Consider the following 16973-nt stretch of genomic DNA (forward strand, 5'->3'; position numbering starts at 1 on the left):
TGCTCAGAATTTATAATTTCTTAAAAAAAATGTAGTTGCATTGAATTCATTTCCCCAACACATTCCAGGTTAATATTTATGTCTCACCTTCTGTCCCAGTCTGTGGAGTGGGGTGGATGGTGTTAATTTCAACTCTGACTTTGTTTGAAAAACCAACATCAGAAAACATCAGCAATCAGAAATACAGCAAAATACTAGCATTATGTCATGATTTGGTGGAAACCAGAAATGGCTTCAAACATGCAAGTATTTGCTTTGGTTAATAGTGCATGTTGACATGTAAACGCATTGTTAACCATGTTTAGTACATCGTACATCGGGAAGTTTGGAGTAGTTTTTCATTAATTGAAACCTTTACTCAATACTCAGTTGTTTTTCTTCCCCTGTTTATTTTAATTTCACAAGAACTGTAATGGTAATGTCTCTCTTTATTCCAACACTAGTCTATAAACCAAGCAAAAACAAGAACCAAATACTCTTTAAAAATTATATGGTCAGATGTATTAGTTTGATTCATTCAGAAATACTAAAATACATAGGCAAATTATATCATTAAGAGATTTTTATTATAATCAACAGGCATTGATCAGCTCCCAGTTTGTAGCAGTTCTTAAAAATTGCATTTTTAATGAAGTCCCTTCACCTTAAATAATCTATACTTTTGCATCAAAATAAGTAAGGGATTGAGTGACTTGAACTAAAATCATATTTCCTGTCTGTTATGTCACTTAATCTACATCAATCTTCCCTACTTCCCTAAGGGAAATAAAAGATAATGTTGAGAGAGATAAGCAACGAGAGGATAAAAAGCCTTAACTTTAGAGATATTAGAAAGTATCCCCTGGGGTCATATTACTATATAAAAGTGTGATGGAATTCTTATCTAGAAGTAGCTGACAGATACAAGTAACTACCAATAAAACTTGCCAGTAAAGAAGCTATTTTTTACAGCAGTTTAATCCTTCACAATTAGTTTTCTGTGCTTTGAAAATAAAAACAGACCTATGCATTTCAATAAATATAGACAGCTGACTGCTTAATTATCACATAAGCTTAAAATCTATGAATTTGTGATGCAGCTACTTAAAAGCACAATATTTAAGAAAAGTAAGCTCAATAAAACACTTAAATGCACACAAATCAATCATTCATACTAAAACAGTCTACAGTCTGCAAAGATCATTTCCATAAGCTGTTTGCTAAATTGTAAATATGAAAATAGAACACACTGAATTTAGTAGTCCTATATCCAGAGAAGGCTCCATTTTCTCAGGACCTGTGGAATTTACTAAGATTTTTTTCCCCACTCTTCTTTGATTGTCAACAACACAAGCTTGAATTTAAAAAACAAAAGACAGGAGATGACTCATGGTATCTATTAGTTTTGCTTCAGTAACACTCGCTTAGAAAGTTTTTCAGGATAAAGCATGCCTCTGGCGGGATTTTTTGTTTGTTTTATTTAATCAGCTAAGGGTTTTTGCAGAGACAGCCCAGTTCATTGCAAGGCTTTGCTCCAGTAATCAAAGAGGTACACTATCGGGAAATGCAGTCAGAATAATTCCCACAACAAAAGCTGTTTCCAAGAGAATTAGAAGACATTTTCTTTTAAAGACTAATTATGAATTTCCTTTTATTTTAAATATCTTTTTATGCTCTTACCTGTAAATATGGTCTCTGCACTTCGGCTCGGTCAGAACACACTGAAGAGAATTCACTCCGCCTTCATCTATCCATCAGGCAACAGCGAACCAATAAGAAAAGCCAAATCCTGGCATTCTGCAGCTAAGGCTCCCTGCTCGCTCTATTCCGGGTTCCCTCCCACTCCATTCTTTCAGAGGACAAATCCCTGCTGCTGAAGGCCGAGAGGAAGGCCGGGGCTAAAAGAATATGGAGAGAAAAGCAAGCCTGAAAGATATTTCAAAGAATAGCTGCAAGCTATGGAAAATATCTGCAGGTAAACCGCAGCTGAAGCTCAAAGGGCTTGTACTGAATTAAGAAAATTCACTCACCAGAAATCAAAGCACAAACAGAGGAAAGTCTAAGTAGATTGCTTCGTTGTTGTTTTTTTAATTCCCATTGATTTATTTTTTCTCAGTGAAAAAAATTTACTTCCTCATTTGCACATTTGGATGTGTAACTAGAAAAGAAAAACTGCACATGCAAAGAGATGAAGCTCAGATGAATCAAAAGACTGGTATAAAGCTGTTTCCACTATAACCTCTAGCCATGTTTCCATCCGTGACCGGTTTTAGAGCCTCAGAAGCATCAAAATAAATTTTATCTTATGAGAATATTCATTTCAGTTATGTGATGTGCATTACTTCAGTTTCTTTATTGCCAGCATCCATTTGTGAATAATGGAGCTTATTAAAAAGGAATCAGCCTCTCAGTTGCCAAGTCTCAAAGTGACTAATTGAACTCTAATTTTCCTATAATAACCCTGGACAAAATCATTTACTTCTGAACTAAGAGGCATAGTATGAATAAAAGGGCAATCGAGGAAAACATCCAATTAGACTAAAAACAAAACAAATTCTGCAACTTTAGGGAAACGAATTTTAAAAAAAACTAATTCAAACCAGTGCCAGTAATAATAATAATAATAAACACTATTAATTGGAAACAGTCTTAAAAATGGTTTCCTTGGGGAGATATACATTAATGAATTTACATCTCTACCAGTGGATGTTATCTCCCCCATAAAGGCATGCTCTGTCTACAGGAGTTATTTATGGACTTTGCTATTCAATTTCTTAAATCACTAATGGGTCCTCCTGGGATTAAGATTAACGGGAGAAAAAAAGGAAAGAGCTGTAACAAGTACATAGACATTTGTTATTTCTAAGAGCAATTGGCATGAGGGCAAATCTTTGGGAGTGCCAGGACTATGCAGGGACATCCCTTTGTTAGGAGGGGAGAGGCTGCCCACTTCCAGGGAATTGACTTCAGATAGGAATGCATTGGAGGGAGGGAGGAGTCCTGAATGTTCAAACCCCTGAACTGAAAAAGTACGAAACAAACCACAACAATTTTTTAAACACACAGCAGCTGATTTCACTTAGTTTGTATGGTTATATGTAAAGGTTTCATTTGTTTTGTTATCATATACTTCTATACCCTGTGTCCTGTGGGGAAAATGTTTTCCAAGACCCTCTTGTTAGAAACATCTAGGGGAATTTCTACAATAGGCAGCATTTGTTGAAGTGGGGGCCTAAGCCATCTACTTCAGAGTCACTGGGAGATGGCTTATTAAAAATGCAGACCTGTGGTCCCACTCCAGACTTAATGAGTCAGCATTTGTGAGGCTTGTGATTCAGAACTTTTAACAAGTTTCCCAGGTGGCTTTTAAGCCAAAACCAGAGCTTTGTACTCCTAAAACATACCTCATTGACAAGTGTCCCCTGGACACAAACTAGCCAGATTTCTTCTGGTTTGGAGGTGTTGATTCCATTAATTCACTGGCTGACCTTGTAGACAGGTCTAGAGTGCAGGTCTAAAGTGGAAATGATCAGCCTGAGGACATGGTGAAAACAATGAAAGCAGTGAGAGGTAGCAGTTACCAAGAAAGAGGAGAAATGCAAAGGGAACCTAAAATGGAGGATAAGATCACGAAGCCTCTGAGAGAAAATATTGCAAATATATCTTTGAACTTACCAGCCTATGTGGCCAGTAAAATCATAAAATGTCACAAGATGAGTTTTTGAGTACTAAAGTCTCAAAAAGTCTGCCTGCGGAATGATATATCTCATTCTAGCCTAAGGTGAGTCAACACCGTTAACTTTCCCAGTCAGTAAAACCATGCCCTGGAGGTCAAATATAATTCAGTAAACTTCCCCACCCTTGAGAATGTCTTTGCCCTTTGCCTAAGAGAGACATTTACTACTCCCCGCCCTTGCTTTCCAGAAGTTACTATGTTATACCAAGTGGCGAAACGACCACCAAGAAGACCACTGAGACTCAGACGTTCCGAAATGCAAAAGCAAGGCAAGGCTTTATTCCAGCGGGCCGCAGCCCGGGCCTTGTCCTACCTACCGACACAGCGGAGTTTAGGAGGAAGCTCTGAGCTGCGATTACACAGAGCTTATAAAGGCAAAAAACAAAGTTACAGCAATCAGGTGTTCAAGCAAGCAAGATTAGGACACGGGTACAAATCTGATTGGCTCAGGGCTCGAGGCATCCTGGGGGCGGTTAGAGTTGAGCATTCCCAGGTGGTTAAAGTTCTTGACCAGCTGGGCCCTAATAAGCTTGCCCTGGGTTTGCTCATAGTTTAAACAGACAACAAAATGGGGGCTGCCTGAAAATGGGGTTTACTTTAACTCTTCATTCCCCCCTTCAACTATACCCTTGGAACCAAAGAAAGTCTGATCACCTGCCTGGTATCTAATGAATCTTTTTTTGACAATCCCACGGACTACCTCACCCTTCTAAATCTGCCTATGACTTAGACTATTTTAACTATCCAATACCTTTGAAGTAGGGATGCTGAATCTAACCTGCACCATCTTGGCCACATGGTAGATGATAGGTTATTGAGTTTAACTGGCGCCATCTTGTCTTCATGGAGAAGGCAGGAAAGCCCCTCCTCCCAGGTGATAGGCGTGCCTGAATTCCTAGAGGTCCAGGACTTGGACAATAGGTTACTAGACCTGCGAGTCTTGGGTTGCAAACTCTCGAGTGAGATCTCCCTGTGACCCTGTCCCCTGACCTGTTTAGACCCAGACCATCTCAGGTGCTGTTACCCCTTACCCCTTGTCCTATGTCCTGTGTCCTGTCTCTTCTCTGATCACCATGGTGTCCCACTTTAGCTCTCCTTTGGAGCTGATCTGGTTTGTTGGTATTGTTTTTCTGCCTTTTCTTTCCTTTCTAGCTCTCATGGCTCAGTATTCTGACAGTGTTATGTGTATTTGCAAGGCTGTTGGTCTTTGAGACAACAGTTGTAGCCTTTTAATAAAGACTCCTGATTTGATCTTTTAAAATGTGGCTTCTCTGTTTTCTTGCTGGACAATACCTCATTTCCTCCCCTCAGTTAAGTGAAGGCCAATGTCTTTACCCCTGAAGATGACAGAATATGGCTAAGAAAGTAAGATGTATATTCCTATAACACTTTTATACTACATAGTTTCTTTCCTTCTCCTCTTCTTCTTCCTTCCCCTTTCTTCTTCCTCTTCCTCTCCTCCTCCTACTCCTCTTTCTTCTCCTTCTCCTTCTGCTTCTGCTTGAACTCATGGCCTAGACATTATCCCTGAGATTCTTTTTCTCAAAGTTAATGCTCTATCATGAGTGCCACAGTGCCACTTACATCTTTGTCTAAGTAGATTATTGGAGATAAGCGTATTATGGACTTTACTGCCCAGTTTGGCTTCAAACCAAGATCCTCAGATCTCAGTCTGCTGAATAGCAGACTATAGGATTACAGGTGTAACCCACTGGCACCCAGATTACATAATTTCTTCCTCAGCAATATTTGTTTCCTAACAAATGTTCCCATTACTTTCATTATATTTGAGTTGTACTTGAATTCTTCTCATGCTGTACCACAAGGACAGAGGCTAATAAGCTGTTCTGAATTTCCCATAACTGAATAAATTACCTAAGGCGTTAATGTGAAATACATAGAAAGAACTTGAACAACTTCTTAGTGGGGAAAACAATGTGATTACAAAGGGGCAGACACCTACTGGGTACAATGGCTCATACCTGGAAGAAGGCAGTTACAGGCCAATCTAGGAGAAAAGGTTTGTAAGACCCCATTGTAACCAATAAAAACCAAACATGAGGTGACCCATTTCTTATCTCAGCCATGTGTGAAGCACAGGATCTCTTAGGGGGGTGTAATTAATGATCAGTTTGGGATTGGGAATTCTCTCTAGGGGTCAAAATACTTCTAGCCAGTTCTAACCTGAGGCACTGGGCAGCAAAACTCTTCATCCTTAGCCTCACTTTTGCCCAGAGTACTTCTACTTAAAACTTCATGTGTGTGCATTACATCTCACATACATACTTAAAATTGTGGGATGCCAGCTTTGCGCATGCACAGACCTGCAAATATCTGCCAAGTCATGGTCTCTTGTTTCCCTAAGACCAGCCCACCATTATTATCATGAACTCCTCCCACACTTTCTGAAGCACCACTTGCTCTTGAGACACCAAGCTCAGGTCTGCCTTTACTTTAAAGATATTCTGTCCCTCCCCAACTCCCAATTCCTTATTTTGCTTCTCTGTGTGTGTCTTCACTCAATTCTTTTTTGTAGATGCAAGACGCTTGCAAGGATGCAAAACAGAAATCAAGAAAGAGATAAAGGTCTCAAAATTCCCTTCAAAGATATGCCTTGAATAACCTATCTTCTTCCCTGTAGACTCCACAAATAAAAGTTTTTAGCAACCAAGCCAAACTTTGGGACCAGTGGTCAAAATATCTAAACTGTAACACATAACTATTATCAAAAGACTTAAATGTTGGTGAAGAACACAGAACTCCAACTCAGTGCATATTTAGGTGGATGTATATGGTTATTGTCATTTTGGAAATCAGTATGGGAATTTCAAAAGAAATTAAAAATAAAACTACCACGTTATCTACAAATCCTTCTTTTAGACATTTATTAAAAGAAAATGAAAATGCCATCTGGCAAATACATCAGCATTCCTGTGCTTATTTTAGCATTACACACAATCGTCAAGATATGGAAACAACTTAGGTGTCTGTCAATATACAAATGAATGAAGTGGAACAACCATAAATGTTAATAAAGAAATATGGTTGTGATTTTTTCTGAGCCAGCTGGGCACTGGTGGCTCACACCTATAATCCTAGCTACTTAGGAGGCTGCGATCTGAGGATTTCCATTCAAAGCTAGCACTGGCAAAAAAGTGCATCTGAGGTTCTTATCTCCAATTAATCACCAGAAAACCAGAAGAAGAGATGTGGCTCAAAATGGTAGAACACTAGCTTTGAGCAAAAGAGCTAAGGGATAGGGAAAGCACCCAAGCCCTGAGTTCAAGCCCCACAACCAACACACACACAGAGAAATACAAAAGGATAAAAATTTGCACATAGGGGCTGAGAAGGTGGCTTAGTGGTAGTGTGCTTGCCTAGCATTCATGAGGCCATGGGTTTGTTTCCTCAGAACCACATAAACAGAAAAAGCCAGAAATGGCGCTGTGACTCAAGTGGAAGAGTGTTATCCTTGAGCAGAAGCAGCTCAGGGACAGTGTCTAGGCCCAGAGTTCAAGCCCCAGGACTGGCAAAAAAAATTGGCACATAAATATGTGATCAAATTGTACTATTGTCACAGTATCAAAGACATTATGTTATGGGAAATAAACCAGACATAAAAAAATTACACTGTATGATTTCACTTACTTGTAAAATCATTGCAAATCCTACAGTACAATATGCAGAGACTAAAAATAAAAAATTTAAAAAAAATCAGTGGTTACTAGCAGCAGCTTTGGAGGAGGTAGAGGCATAAATGGAGAGATGAAGATCATAATATACAAAGAGCTGTAATGTAGTCAAAGCACCAGAAGACCAATGTACAATATGAAGACTAGAGATAACAAAATTGCTTTGTATGTGAAACTCTAATGTTTTTAAATTGAGTTTGTTACTACATATTTTTCACACTACACAGTTTAATCTTTGCAATGATGAAAATTATAATTCTACTCTACATATCTTACAAAGTCTATGAACTTTAATAATAAACCCATTTCTTTCATTTCATGTGATATTTATATTATTTGTATTTATATTTATATTATTTTCCTTTTGTTTAGTAACATCTGTTCCTTCTTTCACTCTTATTCCCTCTTTCCCATCTCCACCCATGAGTTGCTTAATTCACTTTCATCAGTGTCCAATGTAGCTGAAGGAACCCTCTGCTATATTATTATTGTGAAATTCTAATGTTAAATGACTAGGTTTTACTTGCTTTTCCCAAAAAGCAAAAAAAAAGTGGACAACTAAGAAATGATAGAAATGTCCATTTGCTGCAATATAGTAGTCGTCTTACTATCTGTATGTGTATGTAAAATCAGGTTATATACCTTAACTATACAATAAAAGAAGTTACCAGAGACAAAAATTCAGACAAATTGACACTTCTCAATAAGTATGAAATCAAATCTCCAGAGCACTGATTAGGCACCTCCATTTTACATAAAATGTCCTAGCTAAAATTCTTGAAAGTCGCCACTCTATGAAGTAAAGAAGTAAATGGAAAGTAAAAATCTACTCACCTTTAATGTTGATGGATCAAGATTGTGTTCTAGCTACCCAGGAAGCAACAATCTGGCCAACCTGGAAAAAAGTTCTCAAGAATCATCTCAATCAGCATCTGGGTATGACAGTGCCCTCCCGTCACTCCAGTTACAGAGGAAGTACAAATTGGAGACCACCAGTCCTATCTCACCTAAGAGGAAAAAGGCAAAACCAAAGAGCAAATCTCTGACTTCATAGAGCTCTGATTGTAATGAAAGAAAATTAAGTTTTAAATGATTAAATTTTATGTTATATGTATATACAATGTATAGATAAATGCTACTCAAAAGTGTAGAAGTAGTCAATGTATAGAGATCCACCCTAAAGAACAGGCACATTTTTTGCCCTAGAGATGCATCCTGGAGGACACTACAGTAAAGAGGGCTCCTACTTTGTAGCAATAGTTGGGATCTAGAAATAGTACTAAGGGAGCTGTTAGTTCTATAAAACTAAGCCATGCGATTAAAGCCTTTGAGGATCAGTAAAACTTCTTTGTTCTGCTCCACTTAAATTCTTTGTAAAGGTCTTAAGAAACACAAATAAATGGAAGGTTTCTTTACAAGCTGGAATGAATGAACAAGATAGTAGGTGATGTTCCTTAGGGATAGATATAAGTTTAAAAAATAATTTAAACTTAAAAAGGTCATAGTATTTAAATATAAATCATAACTCAGAAAAATGTTAGTATCACTTGATATTGATCCCCGAATACATTATTCAAGACGACAAAAAAATTCCCCAAAACTTGCTTGCCTTCAGGTAACTAACTATGGATATTAACTTGACAGTTGTAAATGAGAATTGTAACAAGTAAGCTGGAACTATTTTTATATAAAACTTAGGTAAATTTATACTTGGTGTGTCAGTAATTATTGGTTATTGCATGTCAAGAACAGCATAAGTAAGGTTGAGATACAGATCCTAGAAATAAGCAATACTGACTTCATGAGCCAGACCTGAGATGGATAATTTCCATTCCTATTCATCTAGCTAATGACTCTGTCCCTAATTCTGGGATAAATAAAAGTAGAAGCAAGCAAAACAATCTCAACTTCTATAGAAACAAGCAACTAGGCAGGTGACAGTGTGTGTGCATGTGTGTGTGCGAGAGAGAGAGAGAGAGAGAGAGAGAGAGAGAGAGAGAGAGAGAGAGAGAGAAACAGCTAACATGGAAACATGCAAAGTGCCTCTAAGATCCCTGCTGATTTTCTGGTTAAATATCAGAGCCAAGAAGTTGAAAGGATGCTTGCGTTTATGGCTGGTGAAGACTACAGAGACAGCCTTTACTAAAGTGTGAGTTGGCTTTCCCCCAAACATTGCATTACCCTTGAATGGAAAATTGATCGGATGACATATGGTGAAAACATCTGCCACCCATGGATAAAGCCGAGTGCCATGTGGGTGGTAATGGAAGCTGTAATAGCGAGGGTGGAGAATTTAATGACAGTATGTAACACTGAGGAAAGTAACAGCAATCTGAAAGAAAGGAACAATTTGTGTAAATCTTTACAATGGTAGTACAGGACTATACATCCTGTTCTTCTGTAGCCATCCCAGAGTGAGTGCTATAGAAGTGAGAGATGTGCTGTCATTTTATTACCTCTGCACTGAGCACAGCCCTAGTCCCAGTGGAGGCATTCTTCCTAGACAGTATTGAAGCTAAGCCATCTTTCTTTATCTCTGTATTGTAATTCTTACAAATGTAGGTGGATCATAGCAAGAAATTATAGCTGTTTCAGCTTATGGATCTCTCTCTATAGCTAATCTATATCTATATGCATAAATATCTATATCTCTGTCATCTATCTACATTTATGCATCTGTATTTATTTACACATATATATCTTTATCCACATATCTATATCTAACATTGCTTTTAAGAACTTGATAATAAAAGCTACTATTTAAATATGAATTTTCTGGTCACAAAAAGGAAATAGTAGCAACATCATTAAAACATGATATTTCCAAAATAAAAAACTAAAGTTTATATAGACTGTCCTGTGATAAGAGAAAACAAAATAGATGGAAGTTATGTGCTGATTGGTTGCTCATGCCTAAAATCCTAGCTACTTAGGAGGCTGAGATCTGAGTGTTGTGGTTCAAAGGCAGCCTGGGCAGGAAGTTTGTAAAACTCTTATCTACAGTTAGTCACCAAAAAGGCGAATGAAAGTGGATATGTGGCTCAACTGGTAGAGAGCCATCCTATTGTGGGGAAAAGATAAGGGACACATGCCTGGGGCCTGATTTCAGGTCTCAGTACTGGCACAAAACAAAAATGAAAATAAATGTTATCTTCAACTGCATCTTGCAAGGAGAGTTTATTTGCAAAACAACAAAGAAGAGCAAGAAAGGTTTTGCCATGGCCAGTACCTTAATGAATGTCCTAACAAAAGTTTCCTAGGCAATTCAAATATTTGAGTCAAGTATTTTGACAGAAGAGTAAGTAAAATATTGAGTCAAGTATCCTAATTATCAACATAGCCTTACAAACTAGGCATCCTAATATCAGTTTTTAAAATGTAATTGGTTATAGTTTTATGTTTCATAAAATTCCACAGAATACCTTTGGTTTCCCTCTTTCATAAGATGAAAGAAAGCACCAGCTGGCTGACAGAGTGGTGTGTATACTCAGAACATCCAGCTCCACCCCTTAAAGCCATTCAGCAGTGGGACGGATGCTGGGGAATTAATTCTTGGTTGCCATGAAACACACACACTCACTCACACACACACACACACACACACACACACACACACAGAGGTAGACAGAGGTAGAGAGAGAGAGTGTGTGTGTCTTGAAGTCTTTCATGCTAGTAGGGTTTCTCTCTGTCTGCATTTGAGAAAAGAAAATGAGCAACAGTATTTTTAGGTTCTGGTCTTGCCAAAGTACATGAAATCAGACACTTGTTTTTGTCATTATTAACACTTTTCAGATCAAGATCATTTGTTGCAAATATTTTTTAAAGCAAAAGCTAGAGGATAAGCCCAGTGGTGTAAATGGATAAAAGCAACTGTGGGGTGTCTTTTTTGACACTTTTTCTCATCTATGTGAAATGCAATAGCAGTGAACTTTAACTAATTATATGATTAGCTTTAAAGTGCTTCAGCATCCTACCTTGCTTTTCTGAATTTCAAGAAAAATTCTTCTGAGCTAAGCATATAACTCTGGTAATGAGGAATCAACTAAATTTATCTGTTTGAAAGTTTTCCACGACAAAAGAATGATACCATGGACATAATAAGAAAAACAGAAATACAGTCTAATTGTTTGATGTTGTTCCTTTTGGTGTTAATGGGGGGTTGAACTCAGGATCTTACAATTGTTAAGCAAATGAATTACTATTTGAACCATACCTTTAGTCCATTTTACTTTATTTTTTGCTCTATTTTTTAAATGAATTTTTGCAATGTATGCCGAGGCTGGCCTTCGCCACAATTCTCTTTATACTTTTATATAGCTTAGATAGCAGGTACATGCACAGTACTCAACTATTTTTTTTTTTTTTTGGCCAGTCCTGGGCCTTGGACTCAGGGCATGAACACTGTCCCTGGCTTCTTCCCGCTCAAGGCTAGCACTCTGCCACTTGAGCCACAGCGCCGCTTCTGGCCGTTTTCTGTATATGTGGTGCTGGGGAATCAAACCTAGGGCCTCGAGTATCCGAGGCAGGCACTCTTGCCACTAGGCTATATCCCCAGCCCAGTACTCAACTATTAATTGCGATCCAGTTCTACTAACTTTTTGACCCAGGTTGGCCTCAAAAAATGATAATCTTCCCAACCACTGACTCCAGAATAACTGGGATTACAAATGGGAGCCACACCTGACATCGGTCATCTACAGAGAACTCAAAAAACTAAGCCCCTCCAAGCCCAATAAACCTATTAGGAAATGGGCAAAGGAGCTAAAGAGAGACTTCACAAGAGAAGATATAAAAATGGCAAAAAAAAACACATGAGGAAATGCTCAACATCCCTGGTGGTAAAGGAAATGCAAATAAAAACAACCCTGAGATACTACCTCACCCCAGTTAGAATGGCCTATACTCTGAACTCAGGCAACAACAAATGCTGGAGGGGGTGTGGGGAAAGAGGAACCCTTCTCCATTGTTGGTGGGAGTGCAAATTAGTACAACCACTTTGGAGAACAGTATGGAGGTTTCTCAAAAAGCTCAATATAGACCTACCCTATGACCCAGCCATACTACTCCTAGGCATCTATCCTAAACAGCAAACCCCAAGATATCAAAAAGACATTTGTACTTCCATGTTTATCGTGGCACAATTCACAATAGCCAAAATATGGAAACAACCCAGACGCCCCTCCACAGACGAATGGATCCAAAAAATATGGTACTTATACACAATGGAATACTACATAGCGATTAGGAATGGTGAAATATTGTTATTCGCAGGGAAATGGTCAGAACTCGAACAAATAATGTTGAGCGAGACAAGCCTAGAACACAGAAAACAAAGGGGCATGATCTCCCTGATATATGACTGTTAACAAAGGGAGACAAAGAGACAGTAGAGACCAAGTCTGTGAATACTGTATATGTTCTTGATACATTGTATATTGTATATATGTCTACCTGACCTAGAGAAGGGATAGAAAAACAGGATGTAAGATATCACAAGAAATGTACACACTGCCCTACTATGTAACTGTACCCTTTTTGCACAACACCTTGTCAAAAAAATTGTGTTCAATTAATAAACAAATAAATAAAAAATAAAAAAATAAAAAAATAAAAACAAATGGGAGCCACAGTGCCCAGACTGTTGTTCAGGGGTTTTTGGGTTTTGTTTTGGTTTTTCATTTTGCTCATCCTAGTGCTTCAATTCTGGGCTTAGACTCTGTCCCTGAGCTTTTGTGCTCAATGCTGGTGCTTTGCCACTTGAGATAGAGCTTCATTTCTGATTTTTTGTGGTTAATTGGAGATAAGTATCTCACAGACTTTTCTGTCTGCCTGGCTTCCTCAGATTTCACCCTCCTGAGTACCTAGGATTACAGGAGTGAGCCACCAGCACCCAGCTGAATATAGCTTTGTTTATTTACTCATGATGATTTCAAACAGATACAAGTTTTCAAAGATCAGATAAAATGACTCACAGGTATCCTTCATGTAGCTTCAACAATACAAACTTCAAACAGTACAAACTTCAACAATACAAGCCTTATATTGCTACATTCAAGATTCTGACCAGTTTTTAGGAAGCACACAAAAGTACCAAGTGACTTTATCCATGTATATTTCTTAACCAAAGGACAAGATGCCTTTTAATAATACCATTTTCCACTTAAAAATTAATATACAGTAAGGGTTTCTAGTTCCAAAATGCATGTTAAATTGTATCTGGGGATGGCTTGGAACCAATATCCAAAGAAGACCCTCCTGTGCCTGATGCACTACAGGTGGGCTGTTTCCATGTGTAAATTACCTTGAGTTCTATCAGCTTTGGCTCTCTTCATCTATTCTTCATCTATTGGTAGTGCTGACTCTCCAATATGTTACTTAATATGTTCCCCTGGGTTTTAAATATAGAGATTTGACCATCTCCTTTCAAATATAGAGAGTCTTTTTCTCCACAGATTCTATAGGTATACTCCCATTTGGGTTGATATTCTTTTGGTCATACAATTACTGATCACCAGATTTTGTAATTTTGTATATTAATAACTGAAATTGAGAATATTACCATTTTGATATTTATTTATACTGACTTAGTTCCTAAAGGAAAGGAAGAAGAAATCTTACTTTTTCCTTTCTATACAACTAACAAAAATAATGAACTGTTACACACTATTACATGAGCAGTTTTGTCAGAAAATGCTAAAGGTATTGAGGAGGTTATAACATTTTGTCTGGGTGTCTTGCCAATGGAGTATGCTGTCAAACATTTCTATTGTCAGTGGTGTAGGTGAGATGTGAAATGTTGAAATTCTGAAGGTAGACTTCACTACGCAGGTTGAGACTATTAACTTGTGGATAATTTTCCACTAGCACCTTAGGTAGGTGCTAGGATCTTGAGTAGAAAGGGATGGAGGAGAGCCCTGATTTCTATGGTGGCATTTTAGATACGTATTTAAAGGTAGAAAACAGGAGAAGCTAATTGTAAAACCGTAAAAATGGAAAAGCTTAACAAAAGCTAAAATTCCAAATCAATGTACTTTGTTTGTTTTAATTTTCTTTAGGATCGCCTCTCGGCCTTTTGGCTAAGATCAAGTGTAGTATCTGTTCTTATCGGTTTTAACTTTCTTTAGGCCCTTCAGCAGATAAGGAGAGGTGTTAAAATTCAGTTTGGGTTGGGAGATGGAAAGGAATTTTTCCTAGGATAGGAGAATGAAAGGTTATAAATAAGTGGAGCCAAAATGGCTTCTAGCTACTGGCAATGTGCATACTCAGCCATATAGGTGGTTTTCCAAATGGGTCTTGGAAAAAAAGCTCTATATTCAAATAAAAATTTTTACTAATGAGTCTAGACCCTTGTATGTAAAGTCCAGGATACTGAAAAGATAGGGTTGTCTCATATGTGGCTATGGAATATTTAAACCACTTACATTTAATGTAGTTATAAGCATGTATGAGTTTATTTTTCCATGTTGGTTTCAGTTTGCTAATTTTTTAATGCTAATTTTCCTTTTGGTTCTTGTATTCTCGAGCATTTCGATCATTCCTTTTATATTATTTGTTTGCTGTTTATACATTCTCTTGCCACTTAGTGTTTATCCTATAAATTATATTTAGTAGACTCCAAAATAATTATTTCCTGAACTCTCTAATAATTGAGCTCTAGTTTTTCAACTAGTCTCTTAAGAATGAGAGATATACTTACCTGTCTCTAGGCTTTTGTGCTATTACCTTTATGTGTGTCTAACTCTAGATACATTTAAATCTCTTTGGACATTATTTTGAACAGTACCTGTCCAGTTAGAATTATCTATATTTTATTGGTTTTATAGGTCTTTATTCTTATTTTTTATATTATTGTATGACATCATTTGTTCATCACCTAAAGTTCTTCTTTTGGTATTTCTATAGAAACAAATCATCTTGTAATGAATTCTGAGTTCACAAAGGAATTCTCAGTTTCTCAGTATCATTCCAGTGTTTCTTCTGAATAAATATTGGTCTTATTGTTGCCAGTGGATTTAAAAAATGTTTTTTGTTTTGTTATTTATGTATGTGTGACTGTGGTGTTACTGAAATCTCAGGAAACTTATTGAGTATGTCTTTCAATAATCTTTTTCATTCTTTCTTTGTTTCTGAGACTTTAATTGCATATGTGAATTTTCCCTTATGTTATGTCCCATGTACCTGTGTTACTTTTTTAATTTATTTTAATTAACTTATTTATTTATTTATTTATTTATTTATTTATTTATTTATTTATTTATTGCCATTCCTGCGGCCTTGACTTAAGCCCTGGGCACTGTCCCTGGCTTCAGTGCTACTTCTGGCCTTTTCTGTTTATGTGAGGCTGAGGAATCAAACCCAGGGCTCTGTGCACGCTAGGCAGGCACTCTACTACTAAGCCACATTCGTAACCCCCCTGTGTTTCTTTATACTCTCCTGGTTTTTTGTTTTGTTTTGTTTTTGCTCTTTTTCTGCAGTGGAAGCATTTTCTTCTATCACCTTCCATCTACTCATTTCTCTGTATACCTGTATCCAGTCTGATACTAAATTCGTGTTGAGTTTCCAAACTGTGTTTTTCAATTTTAGATTTTGTATTTGTTTCTAAAAGCAGATTTTAATTTTATAATGACACCCTCTTTTAATCTATTTTATGGCACACATAAATTATGATTATCTTAAAATCTCTGCCTGTTAACTCTAATACGTGGGTCAATGAGTTTTTCCTTCCACTCTTTCCAGATGCTGGTTCTGAGCCAACATTGAGCAGCTGTGGGAGAAGAGAGGCAGTGTGAGTGAATAGGAGGTTGTGTTCATACCAGCCACAGAGCCACTGACTCTGTTCTTCTGTTCACGATCTGGATTCTCAAGTTCTTCAGCTTCTCCATTTTCTTCAGACCATAAAAAAAAGTTTTATCCCTCTTGTCATTCTAGGAGATATTTTATCTGCTATAAGACACTTTCATATCTGGAACTAGAAATTTGGCTTATGATTTTTATCTTCAGACTTGAGTAGATAGGGCACAGAATTTTGCATATAAAATGAATGAAAACTATAATAATGATGAATAATAAAAACTATGACTATGGCTGGCAATGTGGCTTGACTGGGAAGGTGGCTTAGTGGTAGAGTGCTTGCCTAGCTGCATGAAGCCCTGGGTTCGATTCCTCAGTACCACAAAAACAGAAAAAGCTGGAAGTGTCACTATGGATCAAGTGGTAGAGTGCCAGCCTTGAGCAAAAGGAAACCAGGGACAGTGCTCAGGCCCTGAGTCAATCCCCAGGACTGGCAAAAAAAAAAAAAAATATATATATATATATATATATGTAATTTTCACAAATAGCTAATGAAGATCAGCCTCAAAATTTGTACTATTATACAACAGTGTATAAATCTTTTTATTAAACCTTTCAGATAAGCTGTTTAGCATGCTGAAAATGTTTTAGTTCCTATTTCATAGTTAATGATATTTAATTTTTTGTCTTTTCCATTCCATTTAATGCAAATATTATTTTTGTATTACTATAATTTCCCTTACTTTTTCTCCTTGGCATTTCAATTTTGATGTTCA

At 37.2% G+C, this 16973-nt stretch overlaps 1 pseudogene; it reads left to right on the forward strand.

Annotated features, from left to right (window-relative positions):
- The first annotated feature begins 14463 nt into the window (after nucleotides 1-14463).
- On the forward strand, nucleotides 14464-14596 carry LOC125350974 (annotated as a pseudogene).
- Nucleotides 14597-16973: the final 2377 nt, after the last annotated feature.

Source organism: Perognathus longimembris, chromosome 4 (assembly GCF_023159225.1).
Source record: "Perognathus longimembris pacificus isolate PPM17 chromosome 4, ASM2315922v1, whole genome shotgun sequence".
NCBI classification, from domain to species: Eukaryota; Metazoa; Chordata; class Mammalia; order Rodentia; family Heteromyidae; genus Perognathus; species Perognathus longimembris.